This window comes from Pantherophis guttatus, chromosome 3 (genome assembly GCF_059756535.1).
Source record: "Pantherophis guttatus breed Tessera chromosome 3, ASM5975653v1, whole genome shotgun sequence".
Taxonomy (NCBI): domain Eukaryota; kingdom Metazoa; phylum Chordata; class Lepidosauria; order Squamata; family Colubridae; genus Pantherophis; species Pantherophis guttatus.
In genome coordinates this window covers 109,496,606-109,516,396 of record NC_142065.1, presented here as the reverse complement: position 1 = coordinate 109,516,396, position 19,791 = coordinate 109,496,606, and positions in this window count along the sequence as shown.

The following is a 19,791-nucleotide window of genomic DNA, read 5'->3' as shown; positions in this document are numbered from 1 at the left end:
AGATAGTAATTAGGACATGGAAAACTGCCAGGCACCATCCCACTAAATTCACATGTACTAATAAATTCATTGCCTGTTTGACTAGTCTTGGCTGATTAACAGCAGCCTGTATTTCATACCTTTACCTGAGATTTCCACCATCTGGATGTACCCTCTCCCAAAAAAACTTTCCCATGATCACATTGAAGAGGCTTTGTTCACTGACACAGTAATGATGCAATAATTGGCAATGCAGTGTTGAAAAATTGAAAGAATTTCTCCCCTAAACACTGATGGTCCACAACTCCAATCATTAGCTTTTAGGCAGATGCCCTGGAAATAAGTTTTCCTGATTACACATAAGGCTACCTCCTGGATTATGGTAAATTTTCATTCTCCCTTGATCAATAGGTTACATGGCTTTGGATGTCAGCAAAGGTCCAAGTGCAGCCCCAGCTACTACTTTCACAAGCTTCTCAAAGAAAGAGGCTGGCAGCAATTGTACTTTGCAATTCTCATTGCTGTCTATCATACAGAATTCATTTCTACTTCCCGGCCCACAGGTACACAGCGCAGTCATGATAGACAGAAGACCCCTACTATCACATGCTCTGCAATGCTTATATAAGTATATAATGTGATGAGTAAAACGTATCTCCAGTAAAAGGGGAATGTTTTTAAATGGTATCCAGGAGACAGGCCTAATACATGTCCATGTTCTTCACCGGATTGAATAGTATGTGTTTCAGTTCCTTTAAAATTAATTTTTAAAAATGTATTTATTAATCTTTTTTTTTTATAGAAGGAAAAAATTGAACAAACAAGCAAGCAAAAAGAGAAAGGAAAAGGGAAAAAATAGAAAAGAATTGTTACAAGTAGTCATCCACTTACAACCATTTGTTTAGTGACTGTTTAAGGTTACAACAGCACTGAAAAAATGACTTATGACTGATCCTCAAACTTATGCAGCAATATCTCCTGATCACATGATTAAAATTTGGGCACTTGGCAACTGGCTCAGTGGTGGGTTTCAAAATTTTTTACTACCAGTTCTGTGGGTGTGGTTTGATGAGCGTGGCATGACTTGGTGGGCGTGGCTTGGTGGGCGTGGCAGGGGAAGGATACTGTAAAATCTCCATTCCCACCCCACTCCACGGGAAGGTTCCTGCAAAATCCCTATTTCCTCCTGATCAGCTGGGACTCGGGAGGCAAAGAAAAGATGGGGGCAGGGCCAGTCAGAGGTGGTATTTACTGGTTCTCCAAACTACTCAAAATTTCTGCTACCGGTTCTCCAGAACTGGTCAGAACCTGCTGAAACCCACCTTTGGACTGGCTTTATTTACAATGGTTGCAGCTTCTTAGGGTCATGTGATTGCCATTTGTGATTTACTCAGCTGCTTCTGACAAGCAAAGTCAATGGGGAAAACTGGATTCACTTAATGGCCATGTCATTCACTTAACCTCTGCAGTGATTCACTTAACAACCATGGCAAAAAATGTAAAATTGGACATGACTCACTTAACAACCACTTTACTTAGCAATGGAAATTCTGATCCCAATTGAAGTGGTAAGTTGAAGACTACCTGAACAGAAATATAGTATCTATAACTGAGTACAGGAATTAACTGAGATTGTACAATATATTGTTGTTGAGAAATACTCTATAAAAAAGCAAAATACATGAAATCATTTTACATCACATTACAACAATGTGATGTTAAACTGACCATATCAAAATGATGTACCTCAGTCCCCTTAATCCAATTTTGTAACTTTTCAGTCTAGCTAATCCATTTGTCTAGACTTTGTATTTCTCCCACTCTCTTTTCGTGGCCATTTTTTTCCCATTTGTATTACACAATTTTTTTTGAACTCTCCGGGGTAAAAAGAGCTTTCTATGTGCCCTATAGTCTTTTAATCTATATACCACTCTTATGCCCCTTGTCCCAAATTATCTGATGATGAATATTTCATATGTGTACGTTTGTTGAAAGCCCTTTCCAAATCTTTTTTGTTTGGTTACTTAGTTGTGTTTATGCAGATTCTCAGTCATCCAGGTCATGGTTGTCCCAAAGGTGCTTTTTCAAGAGGAACTGGACTTTCTTTTTTTTTTCTTTGAAGATGTTTCACTTCTCATCCAAGAAGCTTCTTCAACTCTGACTGGATGGTGGGAAATGGAAGGATTTATATTCCTTGCAGATAGCTGGTCATTTGCATTCTTTTAGAGTCATTGAGGCCACTGTGTCCTCAGGGCCCTGTGTCCTCAGGGCCACCTGAGTAGTGCAAATGGCTGTGGAACCTTTGTAGAACAGTTGAAAGGACTGTGTTTCATCTGTTCCAAGAAGGCTCCATACCCATTTGCACTACTCAAGTGACTCTGAGGACACAGATAAACCTCCAGGTGGCCTTAATGACTGTCTAAAAGAATGCAAATGACCAGCTATCTGCAAGGGCCTGGTGGCTCAGCAGACTAAAAGCATTGTGATTAACACAGCTGTCTGCAATTACTGTAAGTTTGAATCTCACCAGGCTCAACATTGACTCAGCCTTCCTTCCTTTCTAAGGTAGGTTAAATGAGGACCCAGTTTGTCGGGGCAATAAGCTGACTTTGTATAAATATACAAAAGTATGAAGGCTATTGCTTAACGCATTGTAAGCCGCCCTGAGTCTCCGGAGAAGGGCGGCATATAAATCAATTTTTTTTAAAAAAAGGAATGGAATATATCTTTCCATTCCCCACCATTCAGTCAGAGTTGAAGAAGCTTCTTGAATGAGAAGTGAAATGTCTTCAAAGAAAAACAAGAAAGTCCAGTTCCACTTGAACAAGCACTTTTATGTTACATAGTCGTAATCCCCTACCTTAAGATCTCCCTCCTTCCTTTTGCCTTTTAAAATTTCTCCATATAATCTTACCCAGTGGGATTCAAATAATTTAACAACCGGTTCTCTGCCCTAATGACCGGCTGGGTGGCATGGCCATGGTGGGCCTGGCCAGGGAGTGACAGGCAGCACTCTGCCTCCTGCACCCCTGGGAACAAAAATGGGGCCGCCACCACCACCCGTGCCCTGGGGCCACGGGGGCCACCACCACCGCCCGTGCCCTGTTTTGGGCTTAGGAGGCCTCCCTGCAGCCTCCTGGGAGCAAAAACGGGCCACGGAGGGTGCTACACCCCCCATGCCCCCAATAGGCCTCCATGCACTTCCCTGGGAGCCAAAATGGGGCACGTGGGGACTCCTGGAAGGGGAGGGGCAGGGAGGGGCAAGGCCAGGCAGCAATTTAACTACCAGTTCACCCAAACCAGCCCGAACTGGCTGAATCCCACCACTGATCTTACCCACACATTTTGTTCATTAGATGAGTTTACTTATCAGGTACATCAGTGATACTACAGTCTTAAGTGTGATTGGATCAGCCAAAATGTCCATATATCAGTGGGTCTCTCTAGCTATAAGATATCACCACAGTTTACTTTTCTCTGTAAAATAGTCTCTATGATAGTCGGCATAGTACCACTATGAGTAATGAAGTGAAGACAGCCATCATGTTCTAGAGGTTTCTTTAAAAAGTCATATAAGAATTCTTTATCTACATTCATAGGAGACACATGTCCTATATGAAAGACACTCTGAAAGGCAATGGCTACCTCCCTGATTTGTCAAATCAAGGTCCAAGCATATTAAGATAGTATGTCTATCACTGAGAAGATAACTATTGGTTTACTTCTACAAAAAATTACCCTTGTAGATTTATGAAGGATGTAAATCTGACAGATTTTGATGTTTTCTGCCCTCTTCAAATAGGAAATTCACAGCCTTATAACTCCGTACATGGCCAGGTACTAAAGCTACTTCATACTCCAAAACATTGAAGAACTTTAAGAAAATCAATACACATCGATTTAAAAAGATAATTGTATTGATAATGTAAATATACAGAGTTCAGAGGACATTTCTATGTCACCAGAAGCAAGCCCTTCTCTATCACTACTTTTTGAAAAAGCTTGCCACTGCCCTAGCTGAACCTCTATGCACAGTCTATGAGGTATCCTTCAGAACCAGCTCCTTGCCTGACCTATGGTCATTAGCCATGGTTTTACCTATCTTTAAAAGGGGGGACCTTAGTCTAGTAGATAATTACAGACCAATCTCACTTTGTTGCTTCACCTGTAAAGTCATGGAATCAATTATAAACCAATCCATCACCCTCCACTTAGAGACAAACAACCTGGTATCTAACAAGCAGTTTGGTTTTGGAAAAAAATTGTCCTGTAATCTGCAACTCCTACACTGTAGAAACATTTGGACCACACATCTTGACCAGGGTAAAGCAATAGATGCTATTTACATAGACTTCTGTAAAGTCTTTGACTCAGTGGTGCACAACAAACTACTGTTGAAACTAAGTTCTTACGGCATCTCCAAATCCCTGCACAAGTGGATAGCCACGTTCCTGTCCAACAGGCAACAAATAGTCAAAATAGGGAGGGCCCAATCAAATCCGGCACCTGTTAACAGCAGTGTCCCCCAAGGCAGTGTTTTAGGACCCACACTCTTTCTGCTTTACATCAATGACCTATGTGATCATATTAAAAGCAGCTGTGTCCTCTTCGCTGATGATGTAAAATTATTTAACACCACTGACAATGCTGCTGCCCTACAAAGCGACATTGACTATGTGTCAGAATGGTCGTGCATTTGGCAACTCCAAATCTCCAAATCTCAACTAATAAATGCTCTGACCCCAAGCAGCCATTTGTCGTCCAAGATGACATTAGCAATGTGCCTGTAGCGGTGGTACTCCAGCCCTACTCATGTGTCTAAAAAACTCACAGACCGAGAGACAGTGGGCAGTATGGGAAAAGGAAGCCTATGCCATTAGATGGGCTCTCCTCTCTTGGCAGCACTTTCTGGAGGGGAGTAAGGTGCCATTTGAGGTTTAGATTGATCACAAAAACCTTGAGGCACTAAAGATCACTCGAAAGTTCTCCCCCAAGCAAGTCCGCTGGGTGCAGTATTTTAAGTGATTCAACTTCTAGCTGAAATATATCCCGGGGGGGGAAACATGCTCACAGACACCTTGTCAAGAAAGTTTACGGGAGGAGGTCACCCACCTGGAGGAGGTCATTCACACAATCATTCCCCCCTCTCAGCCAGCAGCTCAAGTCAGCACCAGAGGCCAAGCTAGGTCCCAGAAAGACCCCAGAGCAGATCAAATGATGGCTGCACTGAAGTCTGTACTCCCAGCTGACCAGTGGTTTGGTGACAACAGGGATGCCCTCACCCTAAGGGATGGATTGGCCTGGAAAGGGTCCAAACTATATGTCCCCACCAGCCTGAGGCTACAGATCCTACAACACAGTCATAACTCCTGGTTGACTGGCCACTTTGGATTCCTAAAAACCCTACATTGAACTAGGAGACAGTTCTGGTGGCCAAAGATGAAGACTGATGCTGAGGCTTACGTTAAAAGTTGTGCCATGTGTGCAACCATGAAGATGAGACCAGGGAAGCCCCCTAGGCTCTTTCAACAGGTGGTGGACTCCTGACGGCCCTTGGAGGAAATTGCCATGGACTTTATAGTCGAGCTCCCAGAGAATGGAGGAAACATGGTCATTTGGACCATGACTGACCTATTTTTGAAGCAAGCCCACTTCATTGTCTGCTCAGGGTTGCCCTCAGCCAGAAAACTAGTCAAGATGTTTATAAAACAAGTGTACTGACTGCATGGGGTGCCCCGCAGAGTCATCTCTGACTGAGGGGTCCAATTCACAGCGAAGTTCTGGAGAGAATTCTTGAAGTTAATAGGATCGACCCAGGGACTTAGCTTGGCTTTTCATGCAAGAACGAATGGAACCTCCAAATGTACGAATGCCATGGTGGAGCAGTACCTGAGATGTTATGTGAACTATCAGCAATTCAACAGGGTGGACTTGCTGCCTTTTGCAGAGGTGGCTTATAACAATGCAGTCCACAGTAGCACTGGGTTGACTCCTTTCCCAGTCACCAGCGGTATGGAATTTGTCCCCATGCCCGAGCTGCCCCGAGAGCCACCCTTGTCCATGACCCTGGCAGAGTGGATGGAATCGCTAAATCTGGGTTGGGAAAATACAAAGCGAGCTCTAGCGGAAGTGGCAAAGTCATACAAAAAACAGGCAGACAAACACCGCTCCCCCCAACTCCCTTCTGGATAGGAGACCGTGTATACCTGTCAACAAAGTATCTCAAGCTAAGATTGCTGTGCAAGAAGCTGGGATCTAAGTTGTTAGGGCCATTCCCAATAGTGAAAGTAATTAACCCAGTGACACTACAGCTCAGACTCCCATGTCTATTAGGGAAGGTGCATCTGGTCTTTCATAGCAGCCTGTTAAAGCCAGCAGCCAGCTCGCAGTTAAGACCAAGGGACAGGGAAGCCCCAAAGACTATCATAGTGCAGAGTGAGACTCACTATGAGATTAAGAAAACACTGGACCCCAGATTGCATCAGGGTGTTGTGGCCTGCCAGCGGCCTGCGTGGATTGTGGCTGATCCCAACGAGGAGGCTGGTGTGGTGTCACGCCAGCAGTCTGTGCAGCCGGCACTCGAGTTGGACAGTGAGGAGGCTGAAGAGGATATGGTGCCAGAGGCAGAGACTCAGCCAGGGCCTTCAGAACCTCCAGAGGCTTCTTCAAGTGAAGAGAGTGAAGTGGAGGAGCCTCTTCTCAATGCTCGAGCATGCAGGGCTGCCAAAAGACAGGAGTGGCTACTCAGGAGGAGGTCTCCTCGAGAGTAAGCTTGGGGTTAATTGGCCACTCCCTTAGCCTATTTAAGTTCGCACACAGATAGCAAATGTTGCTGGAAACAACACTTGGTCCTACGCAGAGCATTTTGAGAGTGAGTTTTTTGTTACAACTTGGTTTCTGGGCTGATTGCCAACCCTTGTCAGACTTTGTTTAATCTCTGTAATTCATAGCAGGCTGATAAGGACATTTGTGGTTAAAGCCTGCATTTTGAAAGGGGTCTGTTTGTATTAAACAGAGTTTTTGGAGCTGTGTGTGTGTGCTACACTTCTTGGGACCTGTAGCTGGGGCAGAACACAGGGACGCCTGCAATACCTGGTCCATTGGAAGGGGTACCCTTTGTTTGAGGCCACCTGGGTTAAGAGCTGGGATGTAAAAGCTGACAATTAGTGAAGCAGTTCCATGAGAAGTTACTAACCCCCTCTCATTTCTCTCATTGCAGGATGTCCTCTTCTGCTGAAGGAGGCAGCCTGTCAGCCCTGGAGCAATTTTTTCTTGGTGTCTTCAGGGCTGCCACAGTGGTGGCTGGGCAAGCTGTGGGAACAGGAGGGGGGAGGTAGAGATAATGAGGGTTTTGTAACCATAATAACATTCTTTCCCCTGGGAACCAAGGACATCTAGCCAGGTGCTGGGGAGGCATGGACCAACTGGAGTTGGGACAGTGACTGGATTGGACAATGTGATGGATATGTGGATTGGGGGGAAAGAACTTTCACTTTAATTTGGGTGGGGGAAACATGGAGCTTTCAGAATTGGGTTTTCCCCAGATTTTGCCAATATGACATTCCTAATAAATCTATATTTTGAGGAATATGCCTGCCTTGAAGTTTTGATTCTGTTGGGGGTGTTACTTGGAACCCTGACATATGACAGGAGCTGTGAATGAGTTGAGTACCTGTGCAAGCAGCAGGCGAAAGCAGAGGCAGGGGAAGGCAGGTGATCCAGACGCGTCATGAGAGCCTTGGGAAAGCCGAGGGTCAGTGGGCCAGAGCAGTGAGCAGTCACGGGAGGCTCATCTTCACCGCAGTGACACCGGCAGCAGACAGAGGCAGAGGCCTGCGGGGGGGGAGGCAGGCAATCCAGACATGCTGTGCGGATTGTGGAAAAGCCAAGTGGTGGTGGGCCAAAGTGGCCTCAGGAGGCTCATCTTCATGTCTCTTGGCTTGCCTGAGGTACATGCAGTGCATCGGGACTGCTGGCCTTCTGCTCCGTGCCTTTCACTCTGCATAGCCCCAGAGTGCATCAACCAAGGGACCGGCAGACTGCAGCTGCTGCTGGATACCATGGGTCCCCTGCATGCTTACTCATGTGTGTGTCAGGGGACAGGGCACCCTGCCAGGCTGATTACCCTGAAATTGTGTTTCCCCAAAAATAAGCCCTAGTGCTTATTTTGGGCCCCAAAAGAAAATAAGTCTGGGTCTTATTTTTGGGGAAACACAGTAGCAAGATTTCAGACAATATTTTAACATCTATAGGTATTAAGGAGGAAGATATCTAGTGTTGTTGGGTTTTTTTGCTTGAACAATTATGGTAATAAAAACTTCATGAAGAAGAATTGTCAGATTACTGACTTAAAAATGTTTAATAAAAATTTATTATTTAGGAAACCAAATATCTCCTCTTTATATTTTATACAATTTTATAAGAAAATAGATAATTCTTGTAGAATACTTGATTTTTTTAAAAAAAATAAAGTACATAAAAACACATTTACAGATTAACATCTGCATTTAGACATGATTGGGAATGAAAATAAAATTTTAAGGACATATTTAAATTCATACACAAATGTAAATTTTCACTTAGATTTTTAAAATAAATAAATACCGGAAAAGAAGGAGACACACATCATGTCAGAGACACCTGAACTAGAAATAATTTTCCTATTTTGATTAAATGAAAATAGAGAAGAAAAGAATAAAATTGTATTCTCTCTTTCTCTCTATGTATAATATTCTACTCTTACAGTATATAGAATAACAACTTGGTTCAGACAATGAAACTTCCTGTGCCATTGGTGGATTGTTTCACCTTGTTAGATTGCTTTGTTATTTGGTTTGGCTATATGCAGTGGTGGGATTCAGCCAGTTCGCATCAGTTCAGGAGAACCGGTTTTTAACTTTCTGAGCAGTTCAGTGAACCGGCTGTTGGAAGAAATCTCCTTCCAACAGCCTTTTGTTTTTCCCACCTTAAGGGGTTAATCCTGTCAGGAAGACAGGAAGAAAATGTTCTGGTGTGCCTCTGTGTGTTGTTTCTAGCCTAATCCTATTTATCTGGGCAGACCATAACCCATTAAAAGTAAAGTTGAAAGGTCAAACAAGAAAATTAAGATGGACACTAAAACAATAAGTATTGGAAGATAAAGAGTTCATAAAGAAAATGGAGAAGGAAATGGAATTCTATTTTATAGAAAATAAAAATGGAGAAACATCCATGCAAAATATATGGGACACTGCCAAGGAATATTTTAGGGGGCTAGCAATCTCTTATATAGGAAGGAAAAATAGGGAAAGGAAGAAAAGAAGAAAGGAACTAGAATATGAATATAAAAGATTAGAATTGGAACTACAAAAAGACCCACAAAAAAGAAATGGCAAAAATCAAATGGAATTAGTAAAACATGAAATAAATGTCTTGGAGAAAGAGGAGCTGGCACAAAAAATCAAAGCAGTTAAACAAAACTTCTTTGAAATTGCAGATAAGCTGGGGAGATGATTGGCATTTAGAATTAAAAAAGAGAAAGAAAAGAAACTGATACAAAAGCTACGAGATGAGACAGGTACAATTCAACATAAAAACGAAGACAAGAAAAAAATAATAAAAGAATTTTTATTATACAGTAAAGAAAAAATACCAGAAGACAAAATTAAACAATATATAGAAGAAGTCAACCTACCTAAAGTTCCAAAAGAAGTGAAATGTTGAATGAAAGAATTACAATGATGGAGTTAACAGAAGCAATCAAGAGGCAAAAAAAAAAAACCAATAAGATACCAGGACTGGATGGCCTACCAGCAGAATTCTATAAACACTTACAAGAGATCTTAGACCCATCCATGCTGGAAATCTATAATCAGAGACAATTATAACTTTGATACCTAAAGAAGAGCCCAATTTACTACAAATAAAAAATTACAGACCGATATCGATGGACTTCCGGTTTCCTTGTCTTCGGCGGCGGCGGTGCCTTTTGAAGCTCCGCCAGCCCCGCCGCTTGTAGAGCCGCTTCGCGACTAAGAAGCGGCTCAAAAACTTCAAAAATCTTTAGGATTTTTGAAGAGAGATCGCAGGGTACAGGTTGAGCCCCTGCAACCCCCCCAGGGAATAGTTTCTGGGGAGGGAACAGGAGCGGCTCCCATTCAACCTGCTGGAACTCCGGGCGGCGTGGGACAAGTCTGCTTCTGCAGAACAAGCCGGCTACAGGAAACTTTAAATTGAAAGAAAAGGAACCAGCCTTAATAAGCAGCATACTGACTTCCGCTGGCTCCGCGAGCTTTGAAAGACGTTCTTTTGAGAGCGTCTGCTCCCTGGCTCCGTTAAAGCCCCAGAACAGCCGACAAACGCTGTCTGGAGGCTTGAAATTCTCCCCCCGGACAAAGGGGAGAGAGAAGAGCAGGCAGGTGGAGGTAGAACCCCCCCGAACGCCCTAGGAAAAATCCTGGGGCGCGAAGGGTGTGCGTTCCCTAAAAGCCTGCCAAGCCGCTCCAGACCAGGGACGTCTCTGCTAATTAGCTAATTAGCGGAATTAGAAGCCGCGACCAATCTTGCTGAATGGAAATGAGGGAATTAACATCTTGAACTAACAGCAGGCGGAACGAGCAAGGAGAAATCAGACTGCAAGTATTTTTTACCTAACTCCAATGCCTAGAGCCTCCTTCGGAAGTAATCACTTAGTACTTTGCAACAATATGGAGATTGAAGCTTGAAAGGGCGGGGGAAACGGAAAGTTACAGGAAAAGTTTCGTTTTGCTGGCAGCCCTTCGCTTGGGAAAAAAAAAAGAGCTTTTGTGCTGACAGAAGGAGGATTTTAAACGTTAATTAACATTGGGAAATCTTTTGAGGAATTCTTCTTTTTGACTCTGAGTAAATATAAAGACTAATTTCAAACTGGAAATGGCCTCAAAGTCTGTAAAAACTGTTCCTATTAAAGGAACTGGGAGTGCTGGTAGCTCCCCAGCTCATATTCCTAGATTACAAGTTTCTGCTCCCCCAGCGGATCCACAGACTTTAACGTTGGAAATGTTGCAACAAGCTCTCCAAATCACCCAAAATAAAATTGTTGATGTGATTGATGAAAAAATTAAGGAAACTAATGAAAAAATTAAGGAAACTAATGAAAAGATACAGGCTGTGTCAGATGAGATTGCAATTCGCAATCAGGGGATTAGGGATGATATATTAATGGCATTTAAGTGTCTGGCAAGCAATATTGAGATGGTGGATGACAGAGTTGAGGAAATTAAACAATCTTCTGAAATTTTGGATAGCAAAATAGGAGAAGCTCAAAACAGAATTCAAAGGGCTGAAGACGATGTAATAATGGTACAATACAGAGATATGGAATTTGCTTTAAGATTTAGAGGGGTGAAGGAGAATAAACAAGAGAATTTGAGAGAAATGATGTCTGAGGCATTGGCACCGCTGGTGGGGGAGTCCAAAAATGATCTGGGCTGGCAGATGGACAAGCTGTACCGTGTTAACTCCTGGATTGCTAGACAGAAACATCTACCAAGAGACATTGTGATATATTTTACTACAAGGAGAGTACGCAATGAAATTTTACAGGCTACTTTTAAAAACAAGCTTCAGGTGGAAGGCCAGGAAGTAATGACAATGAAAGAAATCCCCCCTAAGATCTTGAGAGCTAGAAGGGAGTATGCCTTTCTGGTGGATGAACTGAGAAAACGTCAGATACAGTACAGATGGGAGGTGCCAACTGGACTAGTGGTGACTTATTCAGGAGAGAGATATCGGCTTAACACAATTTGGAAAGCAAGAGACTTTCATACTAATGTATTAAAGGCTGGCACACCCAAATCAACTAAATCACCAGAAGGCAAAAGAAAGAAAGAAGTAATGGAAGCTGAGACAGAAGAGCTCCTGACAGTAGTTCAGGGGGGAGCTTTGGCTGATCAAGAAGAAATACAAATTCAAATGGCTACTCAAGAGTTGGCGCTGATTGATTTCTCGCAGTTACCAAAGGATCAAAGACAGACCAGATCGGTGACAGCTAGACTCAAGGAAGAATTAAGACAGCAACAATCCCAGATGGCAACTCAAGAAATGATTCAAGATACTACTAGAACAGGAGCAGTGGGGGGAGCAAGACCTAAAACTCAAATGAGATCAGAGCATCAGGACTTGCTTCAGAGGCTCCAAAGGCCCAGAGATGGGAACTAGATTTTTGACTTGGAACGTTAATGGCTTGAATTCTCCACAGAAAAGTAGAAAAATATTTCACTATCTTAAGCAATTTAAGAATGAAGTAATTTGTTTACAAGAGACTCATATAAGAATACAAGATCAAAAGTATCTGATTAATGCAAGACTTGGTACATCTTACGTAGCAGCAGCACCAGAAAAGAAAAATGGTATAGTTATATATTTGAAAAGAGACTTAGTTGCTAAATTAATTGAAGCGGACGATCAAGGCAGATTTTTAGCGATAGAACTTTTAGTAAAAGGAGAAAAAATACTTGTAATCGGAGTTTATGCCCCGAATCAACAACAAGAAAACTTTTATAATTTACTACATTCAAAATTGACACACTGGGCATATAAAACTTGTATCCTGTTAGGCGACTGGAATGGTGTTTTGGATGTTAAAAAAGACAAGATGGGACCTAAACAAAATGTGTCAACAAGAGCAAAATTGCCCAAAGCGTTTTGGGAAATGATGGATGACTGGGAGTTGAGCGATATCTGGTGTGAAAGAAACCTGGAAGAAAAAGATTTTACTTTTTTTTCAGATAGACATCAATCCTTTTCAAGGATTGATTTTATATTAATTACTAGCGATCTTTTATCCAGGGTGAAAAATACGAAGATTTGCTCAAGAACATTGACAGACCATAGTCCAGTTTGGCTGGAATTGGAGTATGAGAAAGGGCCTAGGAGGTCCTGGAGGTTAAATGATAATTTGTTTAGGTATGAAGAAAATGTAAAAGAGTGTAAAAAATTTATGAAAGAATTTTTTGTTATGAATATGCAAAAGGGCACATCGATGGAAATGGTATGGGATGCAAGTAAGGCATATATGCGAGGAATTTTGATATATTTGAATAATAAATATAGAAAGAAACAGGGGACAAAAAGAAAAGAATTAGAAGATGAGATTAGTAAACAGGAACGGGCTTTAGTAGCTAATCCAACAGATAAGAAAATTAAAGAGGCAATCAATTTATTGAAAGGTCAATTTAATATGTTAATAGCAGATCAAGTGGCAACTAATTTAAGATATGCAAAACATAATACTTTTTACAATGCCAACAAACCAGGCAGGTGGTTAGCATATTTGTTAAGGAAAAAGCAAAAATCAAGGACAATAGAGAGAATAAAATATAAGGGTAAAGAGGTTTATGAGCAACAATTGATTAAAAAATCTTTTTTAGAGTTTTATTCGAGGCTGTATACTGGTGACAAAATTAAAGATATAGATATAGATAGATATTTGCAGAAAGAGAATATTTATACAATTTCAAATGAGCAGAGGGATAGTTTAAATCAATCGATAACTTCTGAGGAAATTGCGTTAGCAATTCAAATGAGAGATATATATCGGAATGGAGAAAATGGATTGATTACATACAGAAGAAGTATCCGAATAAGAAGATTCATATAGCTTATGAATGAAATAATATTAAGTAGTTTATGTTTTTTTTTTTTTTTGAGTTATAAGGAGTTAAGGACCTAGGGAGAATATGAAATGTAATAATTTGTTAGCACATTTTAGTTCTTGGTTTGTGAATGCTATACCCTGTGCTCGTTCTGGGAAGTCTAGAGAGGGGGGTGGGGGGAGGGAGGGGAAGGGAGGGTGGGAAGGGGAGGGGGGGTTGAGGGGGGAAGGGTGGGGGGTGAAAATGTTTGTATTTTTCATAAAACTTTTCAATAAAAAAAAAAAAAAAGCAGCATACTGTTACTTGAACCCTGAAACTCGGAATCGCAAGTATTAGAGTTTTCTTGGCTTTCTAATCTGAGTGAAAAAATGTGGATGAGTGAAAGTGAACTGTAAAAACATGGCGCTTAGCCTTAGAGTTAACGAGCTGGCGAGTGTGAATTGCTGAACTCATCTTGCTTTGTTACAAAGTTTCTAAATTGCTACGAAGTTGCTTCGCTTGCAACAGGAGAAATAAGAGAGAAATTTCTCCTTTTTCAATACTGGACTTTGCTTTACTTTGGTTCTTATTTGATTAAATCTGGGGGACTTTTTCAGAAGTCTTTGTGGAGGTGGGAGAGGAAGAAGAACTTCCCTTTTTAGTAAAACCAGCCTACGTGGCAGGATGGCCTCAAAGAAGCAGGAAGCGAAGGCAACAGGAGGTGGATCTCCCACACATAAAGCACAGCCTCCCCCAGTACAACAGATACAGACTCAGAAAAAAGATTTTGATGTGGGAGATTTAAAAGAATTTATTTCTAAAACTTTGGATGATAAATTTCAAAAATCTCAACAGGAGATAGATGATAAACTTCAAAAATCACATCAGGAATTTATGCAGGAAATTAATGAAGTTAAAGATATGGTGAAACAGAATCAAAACAAGGTGACCAAAAAAATATCAGAAGTGGCGTCTGGCCTGGCAGAATTTATTGTGAAAGTTGATTCTAAAGTTGAAGAACTTAAATCAGAAGTTAATGTTAAGATGAAAGACAATGATTATAAAATTGCTGATGTTGACAATAAAATGCAAAGAGTTGAAAATGAGATTGTGATGGTACAATTCAGGGCAATGGAGTTTGCCATACGGCTTCGAGGAATTCGAGAAGAGGAAAGACAGGATTTGAGACAGGTTTGTTCTGAGGCCCTGGCCAAGATTCTACAAGTTAATCCTGATGTGGTTTTTCACAAAATAGATAAAATTTACAGAGTGAATTCTTGGGTGGCCAGACAAAGACAATTGCCCAGAGATGTGGTCATATATTTTACAGATAGAGAAATAAGAAATGACATCCTGCAAAAATCCTTTTACACTTCTGTGCAAGTGGGGGGCTCACGAATTGGAATTTATAAAGAATTACCTCCTAAAATGCTGAAAACTAGAAAAGAATTTGGCTTTCTTGTTAAGGAATTGCAAAATTTACAGATACCATTTCGATGGGACGCCCCAGTTGGTATAATTTTCAGATACAAGGGAGAAAGATATCGTTTGAATACCGTGGAGAAGGCACAGCACTTTTACACTACTATTCTTAAGGAAAGAACACCATCTCCACGTACATCTACAGTTTTGGAGATTAAGGAGAGTGAAGACAAGCAACCTCAACGAGAACTGCAAGAACAGTCTAAGCAGGAATTAGAGGAAATGCAAGGCGCAGAAGGAGGTTTTCTGGATGAGCCTTTGCTGGAATCTTCTCCAATCTTGGACCCGGTTCGGATGATTGAAGTTAAGGATCAACGTATAACTCGAGCTCAATCTAAGTTACTTAAACAAAAGCAACAACAACAACAGGAAAGACAAGACAAGAAGGCAGTTAAGAGTACTGCACAAGAGACTGGAGCCATGGGGGGAGCGAGATCGAAGCTTTCGGATGACCTTCGATTATTCTGCTCTTTGCTCCAGAAAGATGAAGATGATGTTTAAGTGTTTATCTTGGAATGTTAACGGGTTGAATTCAGCACAGAAAAGGAAGAAATTATTTACATATTTGAAACAATTTAATAATGATATAATTTGTTTACAAGAAATGCATATCACAACTCAAGATCAAAAATATTTGATAAACTCCAAACTAGGAACACATTTTATATCTTCAACTTCGCAAAAAAAGAATGGTGTGGTTATTTATGTAAATAAAAAGTTAACAGCTAAAGTTATAGAAGCAGATGAAGATGGTAGGTTTGTAGCAATTGAATTGCTTACAGCAAATGGCCAAATTCTTTTGATTGGAATTTATGCTCCCAATCAACAACAGGACCATTTCTATAAGATGTTACATACTAAAATACTGCAATGGGACTACAGATCTATTTTAATTATGGGAGACTGGAATGGAGTAATTGATTCTAAATTAGATAAAAAGAGTTTGGCAAAGTCTAGGATCAGATTACCACAGACCTTTTTTGACATGAAAGAAGATATGGAACTAAAAGATGTTTGGAGAATACATAATCCAAAAGAATTGGACTACACTTTTTTTTCTGACAGACACAGATCCTTCTCTAGGATTGATTTCATTTTGTTGTCAGATGACTTACTTGTTAAGACAAAAAGAACAAAGATTTTTCCAAGAACTTTGACTGACCATAGCCCAGTATGGATAGAAATTGAGATGGACAAGGTTGAGAGACGTTCTTGGAGATTAAATGAGAACTTGTTTAGATACGAAAAAAATACAACAGAACTTAAAAACCATTTGAAAGAATTTTTTGAAATAAATTTGAATAAAGGTACCCCAATTGAAATTGTGTGGGATGCAAGTAAAGCTTATATGAGAGGGGTACTTATCTACATGAACTCTAAACATAGACTGTTTCGACAAAAGAAAAGATCTGAATTGGAAACAGAAATAAAGAATAAAGAACAGTTACTTATTAAAAATCCAACAGATGAAAGAATATGCAGTGCTATAAAACTTTTGAAAGACCAATTTCAAATGCTTATGGCGGAACAAGTTGCAACAAACTTACAATATGCGAAGCATAATACATTTTGTAACACTAATAAACCGGGCAGATGGTTGGCTTACACATTGAGGAAAAAACAAAGTATACGGACTATTGATAGTATTGATATTGGAGGGAAAGAAATCTTTCAACAAAAATTAATTAAAGAAGCTTTTGTGGACTATTATACCAAATTATATGCCAAAGAGGAGGTGCAGAATGGACTTATAGAAAAATATTTAAACGATAAAAGAGTTACAAAAATTACTGATCAACAAAAGGAAAGAATGAATTATCCTATAACAGAGGAGGAGATAATAGTAGCAATTAAACAGTTAAAAACAGCCAAAGCTCCTGGCACGGATGGTTTGACCGCAGTGTATTACAAAACTTTGCAAGCTGAAATGGTGGAACAACTCAGAGATTTATTTTGCAATGTTCAACAAGGGGGTAAAATACCCCCATCATGGACAACAGCTTACATATCTTTGATACCAAAAGAACAAATCGGTCCTAAAAAACCAGAGAACTATAGACCAATATCTCTTTTGAATACAGATTATAAAATCTATGCGAAAGTATTAGCCAACAGGTTGATGCCAGTAATCCAAAAGGTGATTCATGATGATCAAGCGGGATTTATCGAGGGCAGACACATGAAGGATAATGTAAGGCAAGTAATAGATTTATTGGAATATCTTGAGAAGAATAAACAGATTCCTGCAGTGCTGGTCTTTTTGGATGCAGAGAAGGCCTTTGATAGAGTGGATTGGAATTTTCTACTAAAGACTTTAAAAAAGATGGATTTTGGGGATCAATTTATACAGGCGATTTCAGCAATTTATCAAGAGCAAAAGGCACAGATCATTATTAATGGAAGTTTGACAACAGAGTTTAAAATTGAAAAAGGAACAAGACAGGGATGTCCGTTGTCCCCACTTTTATTTATTCTAACACTAGAAGTCTTGCTAAATACAATACGGGACTCTAATATCTTGAAAGGTATAATGATTAGGCAAGAGGATTACAGAATAAAGGCATTTGCAGATGATCTGGTTGTTACCCTATCACAACCAATGGAATCAATAATCCTGATGAAGGACATTATACAAGACTATGGTAAAGTTTCAGGTTTTAGACTGAATCCAAAAAAGACTAAAATGATAGCTAAAAACATGACACAAGATCGTAAACATGAGCTTGAAAGGAGGGCAGGTTTTGAGACTGTACCTAAGGTAAAATATCTAGGAGTTCAGATTGCAGAATCAAACATGAAATTGTTTCAAAATAACTATGAGGTGTTGTGGCGAGAGGTGCAGAAAGACATGGAGACTTGGAAAAAACTGCAGCTGTCTCTACTTGGAAGAATAGCAGCAGTTAAGATGAACATTTTGCCAAGATTTCTTTTTTTGTTTCAAATGATTCCGGTGCTTAAAAGTGATAAACAATTGAAAGTCTGGCAAACTGGACTCAATAAGTTTGTCTGGAACGAGAAAAAGCCGAGAGTGAAATTGAAAATTATGCAAGATGTTCCAGAAAGAGGAGGTCTTAAACTTCCAAACCTACAGCTATATTATGATGCAGCAGCTTTAACTTTAACAAGTGATTGGTTTGGAAGTAAAAAGGCTGGAATATTGAATGCAGAAAGTTTTGATCTTGAATTTGGATGGCATGCTTACTTATTTTATGATGACAAAGTTGATAAAGTATTTAAAAGTCATATACTTAGAGACTCTTTGATGAGAGTTTGGAAGAAGCACCGACTCAAATGGGATTATAAAATACCGCTATGGCTGGATCTTGGTCATACTTTGTGGAATACAAATATAATGTCACTCGGGGGGGGGTTTATACAAAGAGGTTCTTTTTACAGATGCGGGCAGATGGCAGCTGAAGACATTGCAGACACTGTTGGACGAAGGGATTAATTTAACTTGGTTACAATATAATCAATTACAATTGAGATGGAAAGAGGACCAAAAAACTGGTATTATGTTGCATGAGGAAGAATTGGTTAGACATATAAAAGAGAAAGGTCCAATGCATATCAAAAGGCTTTATAATGTTTTGCTAGAAAGGGATTCAGAAACTGAATTAGTTAAAGATTGTATGATTAAGTGGGCACAAAATTTTGAAGAACCAGTGATGTTGGAAACATGGGAAAAAATTTGGGTTCAGAATGTTAAATTTACACAGTCGCAGAACCTGAGGGAAAATTTCTATAAAATGTTTTATAGATGGCATTTAGATCCCAAAAAGTTGTCATGTATGTACCCTAATGTTCAGCCAAAATGTTGGAGATGTGAATGTTTGGATGCTACGTATTATCATGTTTGGTGGACCTGTAGGAAAGTTAAGGCTTTTTGGATAAAAATTTGGTGGGTCATGCAGAATGTGTTGAAGAAAAAAATTCAATTCTCTCCACAATTGTTTTTATTGGGTATAGTTAAGGGTTTTACATCGGGTGAAACAAAACTGATATTGTATATGATAACAGCAGCAAGATTGTTGATAGGTAAATACTGGAAAAATGAAGCTTTGCCCACTATTGAGGAATGGACTTTGAAGATGGCCAGTTTTGCAGAGATGGCGAAGATTTCAGCATACTTAAAAGATTGTTCACAAGAGACTTATGAATGGGAATGGAAAAGATGGATAGAATATGTTCAGAACAAATATCAAACTAGAAAGTATCAAATAGCTTTTATTTGAAAATAATGTTTTAGAAATATTTTAATGTAATGAGGTAAAAAGAAAAATTATACAGGGGAGGGAGGGGTTCAAGTTTACACATAAGTGTCATATTAAGGGGTTTTTTTTTACGAGTTATGAGTATATTATAGGGAAGTCGGAGGGGAGGGGAGGGTTAGGGAGGGTTAGGGAGGTTGGGAAGTTTGGGGGGGGTGGGGGGGGAAAAAGGGGTGAAAATGTAATTGTAAAACTTTTGCAATAAAAAAAAAATTACAGACCGATATCATTGTTAAATGTAGATTACAAAATTTATGCCTCAATAATTGCAGAAAGATTGAAAAGATTTTTAAATGACTTCATCCACACAGACCAGAATGGCTTCCTACCTAAGAGACAAATTAAAAACAACATGCGGTTGATTCTGGATACACTGGAATACTGTGAGACACACTCAGGAAAGCAGATGGCTATGATCTTTCTTGACGCACAGAAAGCGGTTGATAATTTAAGTTGGCTGTTGTGGC